The 20,160-nt window shown below is 33.0% G+C and overlaps 1 long non-coding RNA gene across 1 annotated transcript; it reads left to right on the forward strand.

The window, feature by feature from the left end:
* The first annotated feature begins 11,932 nt into the window (after positions 1 to 11,932).
* LOC149558303 (uncharacterized) lies at positions 11,933 to 15,889 on the forward strand. The gene is made up of 2 exons (XR_016364703.1): positions 11,933 to 12,028; positions 15,355 to 15,889. It is a non-coding gene; the product is annotated as an uncharacterized LOC149558303 (long non-coding RNA).
* Positions 15,890 to 20,160: the final 4,271 nt, after the last annotated feature.

Here is a 20,160-nt window from a genome sequence, read left to right on the forward strand (position 1 = left end):
GTCAAAGAAGGAGTTGAACATCAAAAGACATTAGGTTCACTCGACACACAAAGGAATGCTCATCCAACACTGGACAACTTGACACATACAAAAATGTTTGGCCAATATTAGATAACTCGACATATATAGAAACTTGACAATGAATGCAACTCGACAACCATTGGAACTCGACATTAACTAGCATAATGAACAAAAATGAGCAAGATAACAAGGCAATCGAGGATGCTTTTGCATCAGACAACCGACGTTGAAAGAAATTGTTATCTTGAATCATTGAGATGTCACAACCTAAGCTAAATCGAACTCAAATTAAGAAATCCATGTAGCATCTTCAATTGGCACGTTCTTGCATTCCAACAAATATTCATCGTAATATTTTTCTCTTCTACTTTTACTAACTCTCTAATCCAATATATGTTCAACCTCTTCAATCTACTAACACAATAAATTCATATCTTACTTATGATACTTATGCAAATCAATAACATTGAATATAGGAGATATATCCATGTCATCAGACAACTCAATTTCATAAGCATTATTACTATCAAAATCCCTCAAAACTCTACAAGGGCCAAACTTCTTCACTTTCAGCTTACTATATGTTCCAACAAGAATTATGTCTTTCTTCAAATGAACTATCAGCTCATCACCAACTCCACAAACATGATGTCTTCTAGAATTATCTTTATTATCCTTATATTTTTTATTGCTTTGTTCCAACCTCAAGCTCACTTCCTCATGTAAAGATGTCATAAAACTAGCAAATTGTTACCCTTTTTGCATTTCTCTTCTCTTTGCTAACAACATCCCTCAAATCTAATATACCTCTAGGCTACATTCTAGTAGCAATATCAAAAGGTTTTTTTCCCTATACTCCTATTTACAGAATTAAGATATGCAAACTCAGCTTGTGTCAATACCATATCCCAACTACTCTTTCTTTCCAACTAAACATCTCAACAAATTACCCAAGCTTCTATTCACACCATCTATTTGTCCATCTATCTATGGATGGAATGTAGAACTAAACTTCAACTCAGTATCCATCTTCATCTACAAATTCCTCCAAAAATACCAAACAAACTTACTGTGTCTGTCAAAAATAATACTTCTTGGTAATCCATGCAATCGAACAATCTCTTTGAAGAAAATCTCAACAACTTCCACAACATCTGATGTCTTCTTACATGGTATGAAATGGGTCATCTTAAAAAATCTATCCACCACAAAGAATATGGAATCATACCCTATCGTTGTCTTAAGTAATCCAAGAACAAAATCCATACTAATGTCACTCCATTGTTTCTCAAGAACAAACATAGGCATATACAATCCAGTGGTTTGACATACTCCTTTTGCAACTTGATAAATTCAATAACTTTTTACAGAATTCTAAACATCCTTATACATATGTGGCCAATAATAATTATCTTTAAAAAATTCAATGTCTTATCAATACCAAAATTTCCAGCAATCCACCACAATGTTTTTCCTTAATCAAATCAACCCGCATAAAACTTCTTGGTATACACAATTGAATTCCCTTGAACAACATACCTTCTTGAATGAGATAATCATCATACTTACTTAGTTGATCTGATTGATTTGGTGTTATGTAGTCTCTCCATGCCTCAAAAATATCAGTATTAGTATCATACATCTCTTTCATCTCATCAAAACCAAGATCTTCAACCTTCATCTTGGTCAACAAAGAACTTATTCTTTGCAATGTATGAACAACTCAGTTAGTAACTCCATTTTTATGCTTCATCACAATTGTGAAACTCTACAAGTACTCAACCCGCTTCATGTTAGGATTAACGTTAGACAGAAATAGTAGTTACATGCAAATATAACCAATATTAGAAAATAATGGATCGCATAGAAGAGAACACAAGACACCAAGATTTAATGTGGTTCACCCAAATCATTGGGCTACGTCCACCAACAACAAGTCCAATGTTATTATTATCTTATGATTACAATCTACAATCTCTTATAGCTCAATACTACTGCAAGAAGCTACAATATCACCATTACATTATGAAATCCTTAACCCTAAGCCTTTTTATAGAAGCTTTTGTTGCTTACAAAATTATGGCTAGAATAAGTTGTCCAATAGGAAAAATAGCAGCCAACAGCTTTTACAATATAAGGACATTTTTGGCTTTGGGGGCATTTTCGCTCGACCCCACCTTGTGCTGCAATAGGGAACACACTTGGGGCACTACCCCTTGACCCTGTCTTGGGGGGGACTTCCTCCAAACCCCCATAGAAATAATATGGGGAGAAAACCATGTCGAATAAACCTTCAAGTCTGATTAGGCTCCACATCACAACACTTCATATGTCTTTGATTCAACTTATGTTGACTTCCCAAATATTGTAAATATTTATGATCAATATATAACACAAACTCCTTAGGAATCAAATAATTTATCCACTTCTTCAAGACTTGAACAATAGCATAAAACTCATGACCATACACAAGATACTTCCTTTTATCATCATTCAACTTCTCACTAAAGAAATCAATAGATTTACCTTCTTGACTCAAAACAACTCCTATTGCATTGTCACTTGCATCACATTCAACTTCATATACCTTATTGAAATCAGGCAAAGCCAATATAGGTAACTCAACAACCTTTTTTTTCAAAGTCTCAAAACTCTTATCAGCTCCATGTGTCCACCTGAAATCCTTTTTATCTCCTCTCACAATCTTAGTCATAGCATTACAAAAAGAACTAAAATTCTTTACAAACTTCTGTAGAAACTAGCGAAACAATGAAATGATCTTACCTCACACTCATTCGTAGGTGTAGGTCATTCCAAAATTTCTTTAAAATTCTCATGATCCATTCACAAACCATAAGTTGAAATAATAAATCCCAATACACTTCTTTAAATTAGAAGCTTCTCCTATTTCAATCTTTGCAATACTTTCCAAACACACTCAAGGTAGTATTCCCTAGTCTTACTGAATATTAGAATATCATCCAAATAAACAATCACAAACTTACCCAAGAATATCTTTAGAACTTCATTCATTAATCTCATGAATTTACTTGGTGCATTAGTCAAACAAAAAGGCATCACCAACCATTCATACAAACCATCTTTTGTCGTGAAAGTAGTCTTCCACTCATCACCCTTTCTAATTATGATATGATGATAACCACTTGTCAAATCAATGTTGGTAAATATTTTTGTCCACTCAAATAGTCCATTATCTCATCCATCCTTGGAATAGGAAACTTATATTTCATCTTTATCTTATAAATATATCTGGAATCAGTAAACATTCTCCTCTTCTTAGGTTCTGATGCAATAGGTACAACACATGGATTAAAGCTTTCTCTGATCAAACCTTTATGCAATAATTGTTTCACTTGTCTGTTAAGTTCTTAATTCTTAGTAAGTGTCAATCTATATGGTACTTTATTAGGTAAACTAGCTCCAAGAGTCAGATCCATACAATGACTTATGCTCCTTACTAATGGTAAACCATCAGGTATATCTTCAACCTCAATCTCCTTGTACTCATTCAACAAGCTTCCAATATTTTTTAGCACTCGACTAAAACTATCAATTTCTATTGTCACTCAGCTACTACTATTAACTATTTCTTAGCCTCTATCTGTCGCTTGGTTATTAATATACTCTATCACTCAAGCATTACTAACACAACTTGACCCTCTAGGAATTATAGAAAAACAAACTTGGTTCTTTTTCATTTCCTTCCCAATTTGTTTTCCATTAACCATGCAAACTCTAATAGTAGTACAATTTACTTCATCGGGAGCTTCAATCGAAAGCAATAATATTTTCTTTTCTCCATTCACTCAAAGTGTATATTGAGTTAGTCTACCATCATGCACAACATGTTTATCATACTGCCAAGGTCTACCCAATAGAATATGGCAAGAATCCATAGGAATAATATCACATAGAACTTCATCAAAATAATTGGAAATCTTGAATTTCACAACACATTGCTCACTTACCAATATTTTTATCTCATCTTTGACCCATGAAACATGATAGGGTTTAGGATGCTTCATCCTCTACAAATGCAACTTTGTAACTAGCTCCTCTAATGCCAAATTCATTGAACTTCCATTATTAATGATCACTTTACAACATTTCCTTGCCATCTTACATTTGGTCTTGAAAAGACTTCTCCTTGAGATAGGTTCCTCATCAATTGTCTTACTACACAAAGTTCTCCTCACCATCAGGTTTTCTCCTATCTCAAGTACAACATTCCTATTACCTTGTTCATTTTTATCGAAGTTCCTACACTCAAAGGTTATATTCCCTTCTTTGCAACATCTAAAATAATTACCACAAAAAACTCCTCTAGAATAAGAATTGTTTCTTGCTCGATAAGAACTAGCACCTTTCGGTAAGAACTACCACCTTTCCACTCAGTCTTGCCTTTAGCATTAGTTTTCCACTTAGATTTTCCCTTATCTTACACATAATTGTTAGATTTGTCACCTCCTCCATAAGATTTACCTCTACCTATTTGTCTTTGTTCATGCTTCTTTATCAAGATCTACCCAACTTTCAAGGCATATTAGTATGCCTCTTTCACACTTCCCAATTTCACAAAACTTATCTCATCTTGAATTCTAGATCTCAATCCATTTAGGTACCTTGCAACTTTCTCAACCTCATCATCCACATGTCTAGTCTGATGTCTAATCTATAGAATTCTTCACTGTACTCCGAGTCATGTCGTTTTGCCTCAAATTTTGTATCTTTCTCAACAAGCTAACTTGGTAATCAGTAGGAAGCAAATTCTTCTTTACTTTGTTCACCATTTTCAGCCAGGTTCTTATCTTCTCATTTTTCTTTCTTTGTTTACTTGTTTGTAAATACTCCCACCATAGTAAGGCATGACCTTTCAACCTAGTGATTGCAATCTTCACCTTCCTATTATCAGGAGTTCCTTCAAACTCAAAGAACTTATCCATATCAGAGATCTAATCCAACACAACATTGTTGTCCAATTTTCCATCATAAGGAACAACTTTTACAATAGGCTTTGAATAAGTCCCAGAAAACACTCTCAACAATCTTTCCTCATCTTGATCTTCCTTAAGAACTGGATTAGGGTTTGGTGTTATTTCTTCATTATCACTCACATCATCAAGGTTTGCTCCTCTCCTTTGGGTTGTCACTATAGCATCTAATATGACTGTAATTTATCTCAACATGTCCATAATAGCAGTGTCAATATTTCCTCTACCTCGAACCATCTTGATAAACAAGTTCTAGCAAGATCGAAACCCTTAGCAAGTTATATGTCAAATCCATAGATTTGTCACCTTACAACCAAACCTGACTTAGGATTTTACATGATCCAATCTTCTTACAAACAAACCTCAAGCTTTAATACCACCTAACACAAGGAGGGAACTAAATCACTAGGGCTAGAGGCACACCTAACAATTCAACCACCTCGCAGAGTAAGCACAATGGAAGAAAACAACATAGAGAACAACACCAAGGAGAGAGATAACAATAATTACTTTATTGATTCATCAAATTATTAGCACACATGCCCGAGTGTGAGACCTTCTAGGTTACGACCAATAAGATTTATGAAATCCTCGACTTAGAACTTTTATAGATCCTTAATTTAGACTTCCAGCTCCTCTATTTTGCTTCCCATCTAGACTCTCTAAGTTCTCCTAATCTAAACCTAAACACCCTTATTATACTTACTAAAATGATTTATAGAAGATTCTAAATCATTACACAATAGAAAGGTCAACCTTAAAATAATCTGCACACATCCCAAGACAAGATCCATACATTAAATTCATAATCCAAATTAAATACACATGTTTGCTCAAACTAAGAACCAATCATAGAAAAACTCAGTCAAAGAAGGAAATGAACATTAGTAGACATCAGGTTCACTTGGCATATGAAGGAACGCTTGACCAACACTAGACAACTCGACCAATATAGAAATGCTCAACCAACACTGAACAACTCAACACATACAAGAACTCAATGATGATTGCAACTCGACAACCACTAGAACTTGACATTAACTAGCAAAATGAACAAAAAATGAGCAGGATAGCAAGGCAACCCAAGATGCTCCTGCATCAAGGTCCTTGTCAGGTAAATAAATGTGCATGAATAAATAACACTAACAACAAGGGTCATTCCAAAGATAATAGACATAAACAAATAATAGGAAATATTTTGGGTTCATGCAAGATTGCCAAAGAACCCAAGATGCTTTTGCATTAATCAACAATATAAATTGATCATTCTTCACCTATGTATATTGGTTTTTCAAATCTTTTGCCTTAATCAAAACCCTATATTAGTTACTGATATGAAATTCAAATGTCTCACTCAAATCCAACTACTATAAGACAATATCTCATACTCTACAACATATTTACACGATCACACCAACTAATTCATAAAATGATATGCTAGAGGTCAAACACATTTTGACCAACCACTTTCTTCCTCTATAATCAAGTCTCCATATGCTATCCTCAAATAATGTGATCCCAGATCATCACCTCGAGGTGTTCATCCACATCACTGGATCACTATACATTGACTCATCTAAAGTCGTTGCAACCTTGTCACCAATTGCCAATTATTAGTTGATTGATTATTACTCAAGAACTTATTCTTCTTTAATATGTTCATCAAATCTTTCATTGATTCACTAGTCACCTTTCCATCATGGAATTATTTTACCTAGAATGATAATGAATTTATATAGTCATATCAGCTTTACTGACTTCTTCACATGATCCTATGATCATTCCACTCCATTCAACATGGATTTGACAAACCAATAAAATAACCTATCGCATGCTACTAATTATTCTATTAGTTGCACTATGAATCCATTGATTATCATACTCTTTAATGGTCACTATATGTGCTTCAAGAGACATCCCCAATTCTCTCTTAATGATCATACCCATTGAACTCTGCTCACCATAATTATGCTTGGCAACATATTAGGAACACCAAGCCAATTGTTTATATCAATGAGAACACAATACATGATCATTATGCAATCAAACCTATATTGTGACATCACTTAACATTACTTGTCATCAAATCATTAGTTATATCAGTTATGCCAACATAAGGATGAGAGCAATAGATTATGGCCCCCATCAACATACATTATAATATATTAATTATAGTAGATATTGTCATGCCAAGTGAGAATTATAGGCCTCCATATGACCACAAACTAAACCATAAACTTTATCCATCATTTAGCTCAACCTAAACCCAAACAAGGATGAGAGTAATGGATGATGGGTCCTCGACTATAGGAATACATATATGTTTATTGTAGTAGATCTTGTCTTCCCAAGTGAACAACAATATAGCCTTTGATAAGACCACAACCTACACCATTGACTCTAACCATAGCCTAATTTCCACTTAGCTTAACCCAAACCCAAAAAAGGATGAGAATGATTGATGATGTGCCCCCATCTGCATGCATGCATGTGTTGGAATGGAGTAGTTTGAGAGAAGCAAGCAAACAAAAAATATGAGAGTGGTGAATGATGCAGGAGCGTCAAGCTTGGATTTTGGTGGAGTTATGCTTTTCATGGTTAGGGATGTGTTGGAGACACATTGGGGAACCTTTCCTCATGATTTCATAGAGATTGGATGGATTGAGTTGAAGTTTGAGTCATTTTACCTTGCTTCTAGAGATATATTATTTGGGTGCCTATTGCAGGCTATGTAACTAATTTTTCACATTGAGTTAGAGGATGAAAATTTCAAAAATTGAATAGGACCTAGATTTCTACCTATGGTTCAAAGCATGAGTTGTAATTCAATCAGAGATGGGAGATACCACAATTTTACTCAGACATTGATTTTGGGCATTTAATTGATGTTGCAGGCTGACTTGTGGCATTTAATTTATGTATTTGTATTTAATTTGTGTTCTAGGCCAACTTGTGGCTTAGATTGGTATAAGTAGGGGTTGTGGGGAAGTATTTAGTCATTTTTATTCATCCATCATGGAGAAGAGGAGTAGCCGAAGAGCGATTTTTCCTGAGTCTATGAACAAAGCGTTGAATGTGAGGTAGTTTATAGCAAGATTGTGATGGAGTTGTGAACGTATGGATAAAGTGTCGAATGTGAGGTAGTTTACACTTGGATCTTGGATGAAGTTGGAGCAAAGCTAGTAGCTATGGCTTGGAAAACAAGGAGATTTCTTGGTGGGCTTGCAAGCACAAGTTGAGATCTTCCTTGAAGGTTTCTACTAGAGTGTGGACCTGGACTAGCTAGGTTTTGGATTGGATCTTGAGGGATCTTGCAAAACTATTACTTGCTTTGTATTTTTCCATAACCGAGAAAGCCTTATAGCTCGGTACATTGCATGTAAGCAATTATATTTTATGAATATATTATTGTAATCTGGTATCAGATCTTGCTTTATTACTTCTTGTTGTTGTGTTTCCATTGTGTGGTTATTTTTTGGGGGCTAGGACATCTCCTTTGGGGATCTCTCCTACCTTGCACTACATCAAGTGGTATTAGAGTGAAGGTTGTTCCTGAGTATGTAGATAGAACGCCAAAGGTGAGGAAGTTTTCACTAGGACTTAGGTTGGAGAAGTAGATTTGATTTGATTTTGATCTAGTGGTGGATTTTCTTTCTGGAGTCCTAGATCTCTTGGTTGTGAGGTGGCAGATCGTAGTTCTGACTTGCAATTGCAAAGGGCTTACAAATGGATTGATGGATGCAAAAATGGATGACTGATCCTGTTGAGGCGTGATCATAAAGAGTTTGTGGATTGCAAATTCGTGGTCGTGGACTTGTGATGTGATTCTTGATTATTCATGTGAGGTGGCAAGTTGCGATTTGATTTGCAAACAATTTGAGGTTATCATAAGGAGCATGAGAAGGATTTGTTGCAGAGGGTTTATGAAGGTCTTGGGAGATGGCTTCAAGAGGATTGGACCCTGAGATGATTGTGAATATCTGTGATGTGGTGGAGAGGAATTTTTCTAAGATGTCTACTCAGTTTGAAACTAGGTTGGCTGACCAAGTTAAGGACAAGGTGAGGAAGGAATTCTGTAGTTGTTTATGGAGTTGGAGTATACTGATCTAGAAGAGAGTTGTTTGGCTAGTAAAGAGACTTGTTTGTGAGAAAAGATGGCATGACAAGGTCAAGATGGAAGAGGTTGGTTTTGTTGATTAGATTGTGGAATCTGATACAAAACTTGCAAAGCAGCTAGAGGTTGTTGCTGAAGATATTCCTAGCCTTGTTGATGCTGGGATAGAGGTTGGTTTTCATGATCAGTTGGTTGGATCTGACATGCAAATTGTAGAGCACTTGGTCATGGATGATCTGGTTGTTGTCGGTGATGACTTGTGTGTTGCAGAGCATCTTGTTGTGAGAAATGAGGTTGTTGGTGTTGAGAGTTTGGCATGTGTTGATGGAGATCTACATGTTGTTGCTGATGTGGCGTTTGTTGCTACTGGTATGAATTCACTAGTTGCTGATGTGGATGAAGGTTTTTTATTGAAGCATTATGTTCAGTTTATTCTTAGGTGTGAGCATGCTGATCAGATGATTGAGATTCTAGTGTTTGACAGAATGATACAAATGTGGATTGTGAGTAGATTGGTTTTCTTGTCCCTATTGGAGTGGAAGCCTTTGGTGAAGATGAAGTTGGTTTTGGGCATCAAAGTATGGGACATACTTTTCTATTCACCTAAGGAGTCTAATGCAGGAGCATCGAGCTTGGATTTTGGTGGAGTTATGCTTTTCATGGTTAGGGATGTGTTGGAGACACATTGGGGAACCTTTCCTCACAATTTCATAGAGATTGGATGAATTGAGTTGAAGTTTGAGTCATTTTACCTTGCTTCTGGAGATATATTATTTTGGTGCTTGTTGCAGGCAACGTAACTAATTTTCAAAATGAGTTAGAGGATGAAAATTTCAAGGATTGAAGAGGACCTAGATTTCTATCTATGGTTTGAAGCGCAACTTCTAATTCAATTGAAGCTAGGAGATACTACAATTTTAATCAGACATCAATTTTGGAAATTTAATTGATGTTGCAGGCTAACTTGTGGCATTTAATTTATGTATTTATATTTAATTTGTGTTTTAGGCTGACTTGTGGCTTAGATTGGTATAAGTAGGGGTTGTGGGGAAGTCTTTAGTCATTTTTATTCATCCATCATGGAGAAGAGGAGTAGCCGAAGAGTGAGTTTTCCCGAGTCTATGAACAGAGTGCCGAATGTGAGGCAGTTTATAGCAGGATTGTAATGGAGTTGTAAATGTGTGGACAGAGCATCGAATGTGAGGCAGTTTACACTTGGATCTTGGATGAAGTTGGAGCAGAGCTAGTAGCTGTAGCTTGGAAAATAAGGAGATTGCTTGGTGGGCTTGCAAGCACAAGTTGAGATCTTCCTTGGAGGTTTCTACTAGAGTGTGGACTTGGACTAGCTAGGGTTTGGATTGGATCTTGAGGGATCTTGTAGAACTATTACTTGCTTTATATTTGGCCATAACTGAGAAGACCTTACAACTTGGCACATTGCATGTAATCAGTTATATTTTATGAATATATTATTGTAATCTAGTATCAGATCTTGCTTTATTACTTCTTATTGTTGTGTTTCTGTTGTGTGGTTATTTGTTGGGGGCTAGGACATCCCCTTTGGGGATTTCTCCTGTCTTGCACTGCGTCAGTAAAAGATGGACCTTATCCTTAAAAGACCAAAATAAAATCCTAGCTTAAGTTCCATTTAGCTTAACATAAATACAAGCAAGATGTATCTCAAGCATGAGGAAGATGAATGATTGACATCCATCCAAGTGCATATATGTATGTTTATTGTACTAGATTTTGTCTCATCATGTGAACAACCTTCTATAAGACCATACCCTAAATCAACCTTATCATTTGGTTAAGTTCCATTTACCTTAACCCAAACTTACACATGAATATAGGGCCTTTCAAACATTAGAGCAATGAATGATGGGAGACACACACACACACACACGCACACACACACACACATATATATATAGTAGTAGATCTTTGCTAAGTTGACAATATAGCCTTCCATGGCCTAAACCATAGACCTTATCCTTAGCTTAAGTTCCATATAGCTTAACCTAAATCTAAATGCAAATAAAGGGTCTTGCAAGCATAACAGTCATAAATGATGGTCCCCATCAATATGCATGCATGTATGCTTATTGTAGTGCATCTTGTCTTACCAAGTGAATTGTATAACCTTCCATAAGACCATAGCCTAAATTATGGATCTTAGCTTAATCCAAACCCAAACAAGGATGAGTGTGATGGATAGTGGACCCTATCCATACCCATACACACATATGCTTACTGTAATGCATCTTCTCTTGCTCTTGCCAAGTGAATTGTATAACCTTCCATAAGACCAAACCCTAAACCATGGACCTTACCCAAAGCTTAATTTCCACTTACCTTAACCCAAACCCAAAACAAGGATGAGAGCGATGGATGATGGGCCCTCATCCACATGCATGCATGTGTTGGAATAGGGCAATTTGGGAGAAGCAATCTTTATAATAAATACCAAAGATATGTAAACACTTTGTCCGCATGTTATAGAGAGGGAAATAAGCGTATTCTATTCTCTTTGGGGGTGCCTCATTTATATTAGCAAAAGAGCCGAGCAAGGGAACATTTGGTACACCAAACTCCGCAACAATAACAATAACGTTGTCGTGGGTCCGTTACCTGTCCGTTTCATCTCCCCGTCCATTTCCACAAACGTACGGCTGCGATGGGAAGGGAAAATATTTTGATTTCTTAATATTTGTCCCAAAAAGGTCCCACTGCGCACTAAGGGTAAGGCGTAGAATATTTGTTTATTTATTTATTTGTGTGTGTTATGTTGGCCATTTCATTTCTGTCACGCGGTGTGCAATTCACGAGGCGTTCGGCGCCCTCAACGGCAATTCTGTCGTTAAAAAATAAAACTATTCATGTACACTTATTTCTGTCCCTAAGCTCCATATCTCGGTGTTGCAGATCTTTTAGCTTTTTCTTTGCCCTTCTTTTTCCTGTTTTTTAAATCCCCACTAGGGTTTTGTAACAGTTTTTCACCGCGATTTTCTGGAGAAAGCTCGGGAAAGAGTCTCGGATCTCTCGTCGTTTTGGTCACCTGCGATTCGACCGGCGTAGTTTTCATGGCAATTAAAAATGGGTTAGTTTGTGTATATAAATGAGAGCGGAGTGGGGAGGGAAGATGAGTTTGGATCTGCATGAATGCCTGTAAGTCTTATCTCACGAATCCTTGTCATGCTTTTCCACGGCTTTCTTGAACTTTACGTGTGTTGGATGAGCAATCTTTTGCTCTTCTGTACGTCCCTTTGAAGTTCAAGAAAGCTGTGGGAAAAAACGGAAGGATTCTGCATTGTTATGGAGCTGGTTTGGACGGAAGGCTTTTCAATGGCGGCGCTTGCTTGGAAAGGAAGGATCTTCGGTGCAGGGTATATGCTATTTTCGCTGTTTCTTTGAATTGATGAAAATATTTGTGCCGATCTTTGATAGGGGGTTTAATATATCTAGTTTGTTTGTTTAAAGTTTAAATGATTTCGGAATTCGTGGAGGCTGAGTAAGGATCTGTGGCTTTGCCGCACCAATGATCTCAGAACGATTTGTGGCTTTGCCGCCACGAATATTCTCGGAACGATTTGCTTTTCTTTATTTTTAGGCCTTTTCTGTTTTGAATTTGCTTGTATTTTATATTGAACTTTTTGCTTTTCTTCTCGAGATTTATGGTGAAGTGTGGACTCATCGATTGGCGGTCTCTTTTTCTCTTCCGAATTTTCTGCACCTTCTCCTCCTCTTGCAAAGTCTGCTCCGGCCTGCACACATTAAACTATATAAATTACTTAATAATTGAAGAGCACTGTAATAGAGATAGTTATAACTATAATTTTTATTTGTTTTGACTTGTGATATTGGAATTCAAGGAGCTTTATGAGAGATCTGTGGATCTGCAATCTTGATGCGCTGCCATCGACGATTTGATGTGAGAAACATACCCGAATTGATTTGCGATTTATTTGTCTTTTGTTTTCTGGAATCCGTTCTCTTTCCCGACTCTAGATTGATTAACGAATTCATTTACCTTTTGTTTTTTCCAATCTTTTCATTTTTCCGAACATTTCATCCGAAGATTTCATTTGCAGAATGGAGAGCTTTTTTATTTTTTTGCCATCCCAGTCAGAGTCAGTGTGTGATAGAAAACCTGTGCAAAAAGTCAAATTTACATACTCTTCTCCAAACGAACTAATTGACGGATTTTTTAATTTTTGTTTGCTTTTTTCTTTTCAGAGCATTTTATCGGACGATTTCATTTGCAGAATGTAAAATCTTTTGATTTTTAACCATCTCATTCAGGGCGTGATAGAAAACCTGGTTAAGAACTTATCCCAAAAGAAACCGATTTAACAGATTATTTTAATCTTTTGTTTACTTAAATCTTTTCTCTTTCATCTGATAATTTCATTTGCAGAATGTAAAGCCTTTTTAATTTTTTACCATTTCATACGAAGTATGATAGAAAACTTAGATAAAAAGGCAGATTTACATAATCTTATCCAAAAACTGTTTTCTATTATCTTATCCAAAATTTTGGAAGCTATTTTCGGTAACGTTTTTTACTCATTTTTTTTTGTGAACTGTGGGAAATTTATTTATTTTGTCTGCAGAATATTTATCCGTAACAATTGGATTTTTGTTGTTGTTTTGTGTCTTTTACCAACTCTCTTTCTCTTGTAAGGTTAAGAATCGAAATTTTATCTATATAAGAAATCGTAGTTATGGCAATGGCTGTAATGTCCTCGGACTCAAGATCTGAGATCCATAGCATGTGACAATCAATATTGTCTATCCTTGGCTTTCTTGAAATTGGATTTGGCCTTTAAAGATGCGATGGTTTTTTAAGATGGTTTTTGCATATTTGCCTTTTTCACCGTAAGAACTCTGTATTCGTCTGTATTTAACAAATGTTAAGGGTACTGATCTATTTATGTTAGAGCCTTCTAGATTACCTAAATTTAGAGCAATATTTTGATTCATGCTGAGGTCTTTCTGTATGGTATTTTTGGGCTTGTGATCAAATCCACGGGGGTCCATCTTGCATTAATGGGCACAGATATGCTCAGTTCAGTTATGTTTTCACTAAACATAGACTTTGTGTTTATATTGGAGCTGCAGTCTGCCACTGTATTTTTATGTTTCAAAAATTCTGGCTAATGATGAAGGGCTATCTTCAGCCAATGATCCTAGACACTCATGTGGGTGTTTATTGTTTTGGCTTTCTCCTCTTTACCTTAATTTATCTAACTGCTGATAACTATTTCATAACTCCAAACCAGATGATTAAATGTCTAGTATTTCTGTCATTGTTACAGAGGATCCAAATTCTTAAAGTTCAACGATTATTGTTTGTTCTATCCGCACCCACCTCAACTTTCTAGAAATTGCATTTAATGTGTTCAGTTATGATCTTCAACAAACATGGTTTTTGTATTACAATATATCTTCTCGCTGCAAATACTAACCAATAATCGAACACAATCAATAACTAATATTGGCTACGATGGTGTTTTGATTGGTAGGGTAATTATTGCTAATACAGTAAGACTTTTTAGAATGCGGATTTCTAATGTAAATTTTTCTTAAATCTGGTTTTGTATGTAACCTAAATGAAACGATTTTCACGATGTTTTCTCAAGACAGACTGAGTTTATGAAAAAATGAGTTTTAACATTTGGAATTTGTATATAAATTGAATATTCTTATGACATAAAAGCTTTTGATGGGGATTTCAAATTAATCTATTGTTACATTAATTTGAAGTTCATGGTTAATGAAATTCAGAATTACACAGATTCCTCCGTGTGTATCTTGTTGTCGAGTACAAGTAGAAGATTGAATGCATAATTTGGAGGGATTTCATTCCTCCCGTACTCTTTTCTAGATAGAGAATTTTATTTCTTCCTTGAAGACAAATACAAGTGACACGACTGAAAACACGAGGATTCACTGGATGGTATTTTCTCTTCAATTATTCAGATGAGTACTAAAATGGTTAGTGTACTGGACGATATAGACACATTCCCAACTGTCTGCAATGCCCATCCACGAGATTTCCAAGCCAAACGAGGGGTTCTTCTTTCTTATACACCTGTGAAAGTTAATGTTGTATTTTGGTTTTATGAAATTGCAGACTGACCAGGTTCAGTATCGCATGTCGTTCTGTGGCTATTTAATGCTACTACGACTTGGCCCTTTTTGCAGGCATTAACCGTACATCGCCGGAAAGTCTCAGCACGACCAGATCGTCGATCAAGATTGAAAGTAAATATGACAAGACAGATGAGATTTTCTAGGCCGCCATTATTGACATATTGCAGGACACACTTTCAGAGACATTGAATCTGCACATAAAAATGATAATAAGCCTGAAGATAGCAGCTTTCGGTAGTAATATCAGTCATTCTGAGATCTCAGATCAATTCCTTTTCCAAATTGTAGTCAATCCTTCTCTAACTGGAAGTTTCATCAGTAGTGTGACCGCTCATTCTATCAGCTGTGTAATCGATGAAATGCAAGTGAAGTTATTTATCATTTCTATGCATTGGTGAAGAGGTAAATTGTTTGGTCTGTTTAATTGAATGATTGGATGTTTAGTTATAGTGTGTTGAAGGGACTTTTTGATCTGTTGATGAATTGAACAGTCATGGTAGGTGACCAGTTAAGCCAAAAGAGGTTTCAAAGTGTTCTTGTTTGAATTGTTCGATAATTGAATTGGGTATTTCTGATCTATTCATAATTGGAATGACTCGTGTATCAGTCAAGAAAGTTTTATGAAGTATCGATCAAATTGGCTAGTTCAATGCTCTTTTTTTCCCAGCATTTTAATTTTGAAATGTTGAGAAATTGTTGTAGTTTAAGGGTTAATGTTTTCATTGTCGTTGTACTCCATTTTTATATTTTTATATATTAAGACGGTAGTTGTCTATTGGTATTGGATTGCTGATTGATAATTAAATTTTATCAGTATATCTTTTCTATTTCTTAAAAAAAAATCAAACATGAACTAAGAAATGCTAAATTAAATAATAAAAATAAAACTATTTCAATCTTTGATATGTGATAGGTGATAATAGGATGGAAAAAGACAAAAGAATCATTTTGAATAGAAATTTTTTTAAAACATTTATTTATTATGCTTTCATTGTATCCCTCCACTTCAATATCTTCAATTTAGTTATTATTATCTTCAATTTTTAAAGTATTGAGATGTAATTGTAATATAGTATTAATTACATTTTTCCATGATCTCTCTTGAGCTCTTGAAGAACCTTTCAACTTTACCGGACACCATTGACTTAGTCATAGTTTTAATTTTGCTAGTGAATCTGAACTTTAATATAAAACTATTGTATTTGATAGATACATTATTGCTATATTAAATAATCTTTTCTTTGATAATTTAATTGTGCATTGCTCAAATATCTATGTACATCCATTTTATTTATTAATTAGACTATTTGGAATGAGTGTAGTTATTTATATTACATTGAACTTCATTTATTAACTATTCTATACTATTTTTTTAAGAGACATGGAAAAAGTAAAGCTCCCATAAAGTTATTAATATGAAAATTTATATGGACGCTGACCATCAAAAAAAAATTAGTTGCTAAAATGTTATCTATTTACTTATTTATTTATAATACTTGTCTTTTTTATTGTTCAAAACTTAAATGATTATTTTTGTTTTGTAAATTTTATATAATATAACATTTTGTTAAATTGTATTCTAAATTATTTTCTTATACATATTATGCTTATTATATGCAACTAACTAATAATTTAACTTGCATAAGCACCTTTAAAAAATATTATTAGAAGTACATTTGAATGAAAATCTTAATAATGTTAATGACATTTCATCAAACAGACCTTCAACACCTTCAATTGAAAGTCTATAAGTCTACATCGAAAGTTCTATTAGTCAAACTTTTGTCAAAGTTCACCATCAAGGTGACACACATGACACCTATTGAAGGACAATTAGGAGGACTTGACTCACAAGGACTCCAAAATGTTTTCCTGGCCTAAGATTGGGCCAACATTCTCCTCAAAGGGAAGGATGAGAAGAAGCCCAATTATGGTCTGCTCCTCTTTGTTTATGTGTTTGTTGGTTTGTTGATTTTTGGACTTTTTCAGTTTAAAGATTGTTCTGCCTTTGTTAAAAACTTTCTTTTAAGTACTATTGTTTTAGGTCATCTTAGTAGGGTGCTTGGTAGTTTTTATTTCTATGCTCCTTCGAATGATGTTTCTGGTTTGATAGCAGTAGTAGGGGGCAATCTTTTGTTTGATTGGTAATTTGTTGGTTGTTGGCCAGTTTGTCTTATGAAAGGGCCAACCCCCTTTGTTTTGTCTTCTTTATTATTAAAAAATAATACAATATATTATAAATCATTTTGAAGGTGGTCCTTTAATTGAATGATTCATAAACATACACTATAAGCAAAATTATTCTTTTAGGTCATATTTCTATAAGCAAATGAAGTCTTTATGATATGAGATTTATTTTACAAAAGCACAGCAAAAATACACCATTAAAAACAAGTTCCACTAGTGCTATATAGTGGCATGTACTTGCCAAATTTTAGTTTCAAAAATAATTAAATTTTAAAAAAAACGTATTATATAAGAGTAAAGATATCAAAATAATTGAAATTGTCAAGCTCTATATTATGAAACCCTAAACGAGTTCTTTAACAAAATTAAATTTTTAGTTAAAACTTACGTAAAATTGCATTCCAAAAAAGGTATATATTATCAATTTATAAATGTTTAATTATGTCTTGATCCTTTTGTTACATCTATTAATAGAAATTGTATCATATAACTTGAATAATGATCTCACAAGATATCATTTAACTCATAACTGTGTTTAGCACAGCTTGACAGAGAAGAGTATGATGGAAACCTATTTGTAACATATTGATAGAGATAAATATTTACTTCTAATATTTTAATAGAAATGCATGAGTTGATATCCTTTTTCCTCTAAGTGAAACCTAGAGCTTAAATTGCATGTATATTTTCAAATATATAATTAATATATAATAAATAATCATTAATGCTAAAAAAATTACAATCTAGAAGTGTCATTTCCTCAAAATAAAAAATCAAATACTTTACAACAAATTAAAATATAAATATAAATATTACTATCTAATTTATTTTTTAAATGATTAATTTAAAATATTTATCCATTGAAATATTATATAATTAATAATTTTAATTAAATAGAATTGTATTTTTATCAATTGTAATCAGATTATGATTAGTAATTTACATGTAATATCTACCAAAAATTTCATTGAAAAAATGAAATATGGAAGAGCATATTTTGGTTACAAAATAATAGTTGCTAGTGGTTGGTTGAATTGGTTGAAATTAATTGAAATTAATTCTTTTTTTTTTTTGAGAGAGTGAATGCAATAGTACACTATGACAAGTACAATAACTATCCAAATTATGCTCAAACTTGAAATTTACAAAACAACCATTCTTATGGTTGAATTTGTACATTTAGATAAAATAATACTAACTAAAATAACATAAAATACATGAAAGAATAAATATTAATGATATTAAAAAAATAATTAATTAAATTAATTTACATAGATCAAAATGTGTATTATTATTATCATAGTATATATTTTGTGTCTATAATATATTTTCATCTTATAATTAGTAATAATTTTTAATATTAATGAAAAATATATATTTTAATTGAAAAGAGTGAATGAATTTATTAAGCATAGAGGCTTTAAGTGAAAATGTTTTTTTCGTACTCGAAATATGTGAGCCCTTTTTCGCTATACACTTAGTTAATTTTTTTTTTTTTTTTTTTTTTTGCAAAATAGTAAATTAATCTATGTTTCAAAAATATATATTTTTTTCATTTATTTTAATTTTTAATTTTAAAATTATTTTAGTTTATTTTTAAAATTGATTTACTTGTTATATTTGCAAATTAGTTTAGTTTTTATAATTATTTTAGTTTTTTTTTCTTTTATTCATTCTATTTTGCATGTTATTTTTTAATTAAATATTGATTTTTTATTTTTTAACTTATTTAGTAGGTGTAATTTTTTGGATTGCTATTTTTCTAGGTGACTTTATGGGAGCTTTACTTCTTCTAATAAACTCTCATTGTATTTAATTTGTAAATTAATTTATCTATACTTTTAACTCTTTTGTTTTTTTAGAAAATTATTATGGTGCTATTCTTCTTATTTAAGTTTTAATTTTTAAAATTGATTGAAGTTTTAGTTTTAAAATATTTTTTATTAGTTTAGTTTTTTTACTTTAAATATTTATTTTTAATGTAGTCAATAGGATATTTGTGGGAGGAGTTCCTATTTTTCCACTATAGTTTTTTTATATTTCTCATATTAATTTTTAAAGATTTTTTTAAAATAATTATTTTATTCATATATTTATGCCAATAGACTTTAAATTAGTTAAGTTTTTATCTTTTTTTTAGAGATTTACTTTTTTATTTTTTAAAAAATTAGTTTAGTTTTTCAATTTAAATATTGATTTTGAGTTTAGCAAATATATTAGCGATTAGGATATTTGTATGATTGAAGTTTTAGTTTTTAAATTATTTTAATTTACTTTTTAAATTAGTATAGTATAGTTTTTCATTTAAATGGTGGTTTTTAGTTTAGCCAATATGATATTTGTGGGAGTTGCTATTTTTAATAATTTTAAAAAAATACTTCTCATATTAATTTTTCATAATATTTTTTTTACAGAGATTATTTTTAAATGATTTTTTTTTTCATATATTTAAGTTGGTAGATTTTAAATTAGTTTAGTTTTAAATTTTTTTAAAATGATTTCATTCATATATGTAAGCTAATAGACTTTAAATTAATAAGTATGAGATATTTTTCCACAACAAGTTAAATTGTGATGATGTTATCACAATTTAATTATGTGGCTTTTGAGTCAAACTCATTGATTTATGTTTAATGAGTAGCAATTTACAAGAATCCATCGCTCATGATA

This window comes from Cupressus sempervirens, chromosome 5 (genome assembly GCF_028749045.1).
Source record: "Cupressus sempervirens isolate cs-2001-9-10 chromosome 5, ASM2874904v1, whole genome shotgun sequence".
NCBI classification, from domain to species: Eukaryota; Viridiplantae; Streptophyta; class Pinopsida; order Cupressales; family Cupressaceae; genus Cupressus; species Cupressus sempervirens.